The 6,454-nt window shown below is 40.6% G+C and overlaps 1 pseudogene; it reads left to right on the top strand.

Moving 5' to 3' along the window:
- The first annotated feature begins 453 nt into the window (after window positions 1-453).
- On the top strand, window positions 454-4,945 carry LOC107811553 (uncharacterized; annotated as a pseudogene).
- Window positions 4,946-6,454: the final 1,509 nt, after the last annotated feature.

Raw genomic sequence — 6,454 nt, 5'->3', positions numbered from 1 at the left:
GGTTGGGTCGGGTCATAACAGATCGGGTCAGTAGAATTTAGTTGGGTCCGGTTATTAATTATTTAAGAAAGACAAAATAGTGATCCCGTCTAACTAAGGGCATGAATGAGCAAGTATTAGACGGTTTGGTCAAATATGTGCCGAACTAATAACGACGGGTATATTTATCCTAATTCGCATAGTTCACTGGCAAATATGGCCATTTGCCGTATTTTTTATATATTAGTTATTTATTGTAAAATATAACCTTAATGTAGTCATTTTAAAACTCTTTGTATGTTCTTTATTGATTAACGCTAGGCACATATTTTAAAACTTAATTTACATGTTCTTTTTATACAAATATTTTATTAATTGACGTTAGACTGCGTTGCACGTATATTAAGACTAGTAATAAATAATAATATAGCGATTATTATGAGTTATAAAATCTTCATACAATAAATGTTATGTAGGTATTCCCAACCTTCAACGGGTCGGGTAGTCCATACAACCGACCATCCGGAGGCAGTGTACGGATCTTTCAACTTTCATATAATCGTATCTCGCTCTCAATACATAGTAAAACTCCCACTCCACAACGCCGGCGAGCATTAGCCTCTCCTACTAGGGCTCGGAATAATATCCTATTCTATCAGGTATTCTTCATTTACTCCTATAAATTAAAATCCCTAAATTTTATCCTACCATGTTTATCTGTTTTTTGCTATTGATTTTGAACTTGTATGAATCTTCAAACTAATTATATTATATAGTTGCTAACATTCTTATTATTTGTTAAATTTCCTCTGTGTATTCAGGTGCTTAATTAGTGAATATCAGCATATTCCTTTATTTATCCTGAATCAGCTTACATTTTGGTGGTTCGATAAATCTTTAGTTAGGGTTAGGGTTTTTGAAGTTTCGGGTGTTGGAGGAGCTTTTGATTCATTGAGCATATAAAAATGGATGATGAGATTCAGAAGACGCAAGAGGAGAGGAAGAAGATGGAGGAGCAGCTCGCTTCTATGAATTCGGTGACTTTTGATACTGATCTGTATAATACCGATCGATTTGAGGGTTATGAGAAGTCGATACCAGTGAATGATGATGATGATACTTTCGACATGGAGAATGAGGTTGCTAGGAAGATGGCATCGTTCACTGCTCCGAAACAGTTCTTCAAGGAGGCCCCGCGGGCTGGGGAAGACGATGAGCCAACGGGGTTTAACAAACCGAGTAAGATTATTGATAGAGAGGATGATTATAGGAGGAGGAGGTTGAATCGTGTGATTTCCCCTGAGAGGAATGATCCCTTTTTGGATAAGACCCCGGGGCCTGAAGTGAGGACCTATGCGGATGTCATGAGGGAGGAGGCTTTGAAGAGACAGAAGGAAGAGTTGATGAAGGAGATTGCGAAGAAGAAGAAGGAAGAACAGGAGAAGGCGGCGGATAAGAAGGAGGAGGTTGAGAAGCCAGCTCAGAAGAGGAGGAATAGGTGGGACCAATCTCAGGATGATGGTGGTGCTAAGAAGGCCAAAGCTGGGTCAGATTGGGATTTACCTGACTCAACTCCTGGTATTGGGAGGTGGGATGCAACCCCGACACCCGGCAGGGTCGGTGATGCAACTCCTTCGGTGAAGAAGAATAGGTGGGATGAGACTCCCACGCCTGGTAGGGTTGCTGATTCTGATGCTACCCCTGCTGGTGGTGCTACTCCAGGAGCAACCCCAGCTGGTATGTCTTGGGATGCTACCCCGAAGCTGGCAGGTCTTGCTACCCCCACACCTAAAAGACAGAGGTCAAGGTGGGATGAGACTCCAGCCACTATGGGAAGTGCAACTCCCATGGCAGGTGCTACCCCGGCAGCAGCTTATACACCAGGTGTTACTCCTGTTGGGGGAGTCGAATTAGCTACACCAACCCCTGGGGCCATCAATTTGCGTGGTCCGATGACTCCTGAACAATACAATTTGATGAGGTGGGAGAAGGACATTGAAGAGAGAAATCGGCCCTTGACTGATGAGGAGCTTGATGCAATGTTTCCTCAGGAAGGTTATAAGATTTTGGAGCCTCCACCATCTTATGTTCCCATTAGAACACCTGCCAGGAAGCTGCTTGCCACACCTACTCCTATAGGGACTCCCTTGTATTCTATTCCTGAGGAAAATCGGGGTCAACAGTTTGATGTACCAAAAGAAATGCCTGGTGGTTTGCCATTTATGAAGCCTGAGGATTACCAGTATTTTGGTTCCTTGTTGAACGAGGAAGATGAAGAGGAGTTGTCTCCCGATGAACAGAAGGAGCGGAAGATTATGAAGCTTTTGCTCAAGGTTAAAAATGGCACACCCCCTCAGAGGAAAACTGCTTTGAGACAGCTTACTGATAAGGCCAGAGAATTTGGTGCGGGGCCCTTATTTAATCGAATTCTGCCATTGCTCATGCAACCCACACTGGAAGACCAAGAAAGGCACTTGCTGGTTAAAGTTATTGATAGGGTACTCTACAAATTGGATGAATTGGTTCGCCCATATGTACACAAAATTCTTGTCGTGATTGAACCTCTTCTGATTGATGAAGATTATTATGCTCGTGTTGAAGGAAGGGAAATTATATCTAATCTTAGCAAGGCAGCTGGCTTGGCCACTATGATTGCTGCCATGCGTCCAGATATTGACAACATTGATGAGTATGTCAGGAACACAACTGCTCGAGCTTTTAGTGTTGTAGCATCTGCACTCGGTATTCCTGCTTTGCTGCCGTTCCTGAAAGCAGTTTGTCAGAGTAAGAAGTCTTGGCAGGCTCGTCATACGGGTATTAAGATTGTTCAGCAGATCGCCATTCTCATTGGTTGTGCTGTTCTTCCACATTTGAGGTCTTTGGTGGAAATTATTGAACATGGTCTCAATGATGAGAACCAGAAGGTCAGAACTATTACAGCTCTTTCTTTGGCTGCTCTTGCTGAAGCTGCTGCACCGTACGGTATTGAGAGTTTTGATTCAGTTTTGAAGCCCTTGTGGAAGGGTATTAGATCACATCGTGGCAAGGTTTTGGCTGCCTTCTTAAAGGCTATAGGTTTCATCATTCCTCTTATGGATGCTGTATATGCCAGCTACTATACCAAAGAAGTTATGGTTATTCTTATTCGTGAGTTTCAATCACCTGACGAGGAGATGAAGAAAATTGTGTTGAAAGTGGTGAAGCAGTGTGTGAGTACAGAAGGTGTGGAGCCGGATTACATCCGTCAAGACATACTTCCAGAGTTCTTTAGGAACTTCTGGGTCAGAAGAATGGCTTTGGACCGCAGAAACTACAAGCAGCTTGTTGAAACCACTGTGGAGATAGCTAACAAAGTTGGTGTAGCTGATATAGTTGGGAGAATTGTGGAAGACCTCAAAGATGAAAGTGAACCATACCGAAGAATGGTCATGGAGACCATTGAGAAAGTGGTTGCAAATCTTGGTGCATCTGATATTGATGCTCGATTGGAAGAGCTTTTAATTGATGGAATCCTTTATGCCTTCCAAGAGCAGACCAGTGACGATGCCAACGTGATGCTTAACGGATTTGGTGCTGTTGTAAATGCACTTGGCCAAAGAGTTAAACCATACCTTCCTCAGATTTGTGGTACCATAAAATGGCGACTGAACAACAAGAGTGCAAAGGTGAGACAGCAAGCTGCAGATCTGATATCCAGAATTGCAGTGGTTATGAAGCAGTGTGGGGAAGAGCAACTAATGGGCCATCTTGGTGTTGTCTTGTATGAGTACTTGGGAGAAGAATACCCAGAAGTTCTAGGATCTATACTGGGGGCTCTCAAGGCTATTGTGAATGTTATTGGTATGACCAAGATGACACCTCCAATTAAGGACTTGCTTCCTCGGTTGACCCCAATTTTGAAGAATCGTCACGAGAAAGTTCAGGAGAACTGTATTGACCTTGTTGGTCGAATTGCAGATCGTGGAGCTGAATTTGTTCCTGCAAGGGAGTGGATGAGAATTTGTTTTGAGCTTCTTGAGATGCTTAAAGCCCACAAGAAAGGTATCCGTCGAGCAACAGTGAACACATTTGGGTACATTGCTAAAGCTATTGGGCCTCAGGATGTGCTTGCAACATTGTTGAACAATCTTAAGGTGCAGGAACGACAGAACCGTGTATGCACCACTGTCGCAATTGCTATTGTTGCAGAAACCTGTTCCCCCTTTACAGTCTTGCCTGCTTTGATGAACGAATATCGCGTGCCAGAGCTTAATGTCCAGAATGGTGTCTTGAAATCTCTCTCCTTTCTTTTCGAGTACATTGGAGAAATGGGCAAGGACTATATATATGCTGTGACTCCATTATTGGAAGATGCTCTAATGGACAGAGATCTCGTGCACAGGCAGACTGCTGCCTCTGCTGTGAAGCACATGGCTCTTGGGGTTGCTGGTCTTGGATGTGAAGATGCCCTCGTCCACCTTTTGAACTACGTCTGGCCAAACATTTTTGAGACTTCTCCACATGTGATTAATGCAGTTATGGAAGCCATTGAAGGAATGAGGGTTGCACTGGGGGCAGCTGTAATCCTTAACTATTGTCTGCAGGGATTGTTCCATCCAGCTAGGAAAGTCAGGGAAGTGTACTGGAAGATTTACAACGCGCTGTATATTGGCGCTCAGGATGCACTCGTAGCTGCTTATCCCATTCTGGAAGATGATGAGACCAATGTTTTCAGTAGGCCTGAGCTTAACATGTTTATTTAGATATTTGCCTCTTGTAGCTGGTTTACCATTTATAAAGCTTTTTTCCTGTTGCCGCATAATGAAGTGTAATGTTGTCTCTATTATCTGTTAAAGACTTGTGATGTAGCTTGGTGTTCTGGTTGTTGCTTTTGAGACATAAGCTGCTCTTGAGATGTAGTATCTTATCTTCCTTATTGCACGACACACTTTAAGGAATACTAAGATTTTGTATGAAGTGTTCTAGGTATCTCTTCTGTTTTTACTATTTTGGCTTATTTCCTCTTGGAAGGGTTCTGGCTAGAATTACGTTTAGTTTCCTGGCCTTTGAGTCTCATGTTTGATATTCTGCTGAATTTGCCTAAATGGGAGTCAGTTAACAATGAAAGGGTGCTTGTGGTTCTAATTTTCAGAGGCAACCAAAGAAAAAGGCCCCCAAGTCCACGAAATTGTCATATTCTGGTCGTTGACACTTAATTTGTGATCAAAAGGCCACTATTTAAGTTAGATTTACGCTGAAAATTTTTAATCTTACAAACGTAGTTATAATGGTACGGGGTGCAATATTGCCATTTGCCTCCTGTAAGGTGGTTTTTGAATCTTCTTATAAAAAAACAACCTATTTGGGGAAATTATTGATAATGAGCAAAGGCGACTTTCCAATAAGGAACATTTTGATGAATATTAACGAGGAACATCATAAAGGGCCACAAATATGAGATCTTGGGGGGAGAAAAAGTGAGAAACTGGTTTTAAAGGAATAACCACAAATTCAATATGATGATTTTATTAATCTTTTCTTATTTCTTTCTTTGCTGGACCAAAGCTAGTTCAAGATGGTCTTAAAGTTATTGTGTTTGCTATATTGGTGTTTTCTTTTCACTTCAATTTTCACAGAAAGATTAATCTTGTTTAAAAAGATCTCACAATAACTCTCATCTCATACTCTTTCCTAGTTGACGTGACATGTTTCAAAGCATTTATACAGTTCCAGTAATAGTATATTTATAACTTAGCGATTATATTTTTACAAACATCAATTATATTCACTTTGGGCTGAATACAACCCTTTAACTTGTCGGGATTTATCATTTCGACTAGAGACTTATCTAAGAGTCTGACTTACTTAACATAACATATCGTATCTCAAATAGCACGAGCTAGCTAGTTTTTGGACTGATAATTGAAAAATAACCAGCGTTTATAAAGTCATTGAAAAATAGCCAATATTTTGCTGCAACACGGACCGGTCCAGCATAATATACTGGAGATTGGTGCACATGTGTATTAACTTCCAGCATATTATGCTGGAACTCCAACACGCGAAAAGTTCCAACATAATATACTGGAGATTGGAGCACATGTGTATGAACTTTCAACATATTATGCTGGACCGGTATATTATACTGGAACTCCAGTATAATATGCTGGAATATTTTTCGGATTTTGAACGGTATTTTTGTTAAGATTTATCTTTACATGAAAAGTGGCTAAATTTTGATTACTTTTAAAACTGTGGCTATTTTTCAATTACCACTTATAAATCTGACTATTTTTTAATTTCTCCCCCTATCTTCTCATCTTCATTATTTACCGACCTACTCTAACTTCTTTTAAAGCACAATTTCACGATTTTCACAATTCAAATAATTAGTTAAGTTTTAAATTTACATACGATGCATCTTGTTTCAAACATATATTTTTTTTAAAATGTATATTTTTAGTCGTTCCAGAAAATAATAACCGATAAAATATTA

This window comes from Nicotiana tabacum, chromosome 24 (genome assembly GCF_000715075.1).
Source record: "Nicotiana tabacum cultivar K326 chromosome 24, ASM71507v2, whole genome shotgun sequence".
In the NCBI taxonomy this organism is placed as follows: Eukaryota; Viridiplantae; Streptophyta; class Magnoliopsida; order Solanales; family Solanaceae; genus Nicotiana; species Nicotiana tabacum.
This window is presented reverse-complemented; position numbering and strand designations above follow the sequence as displayed.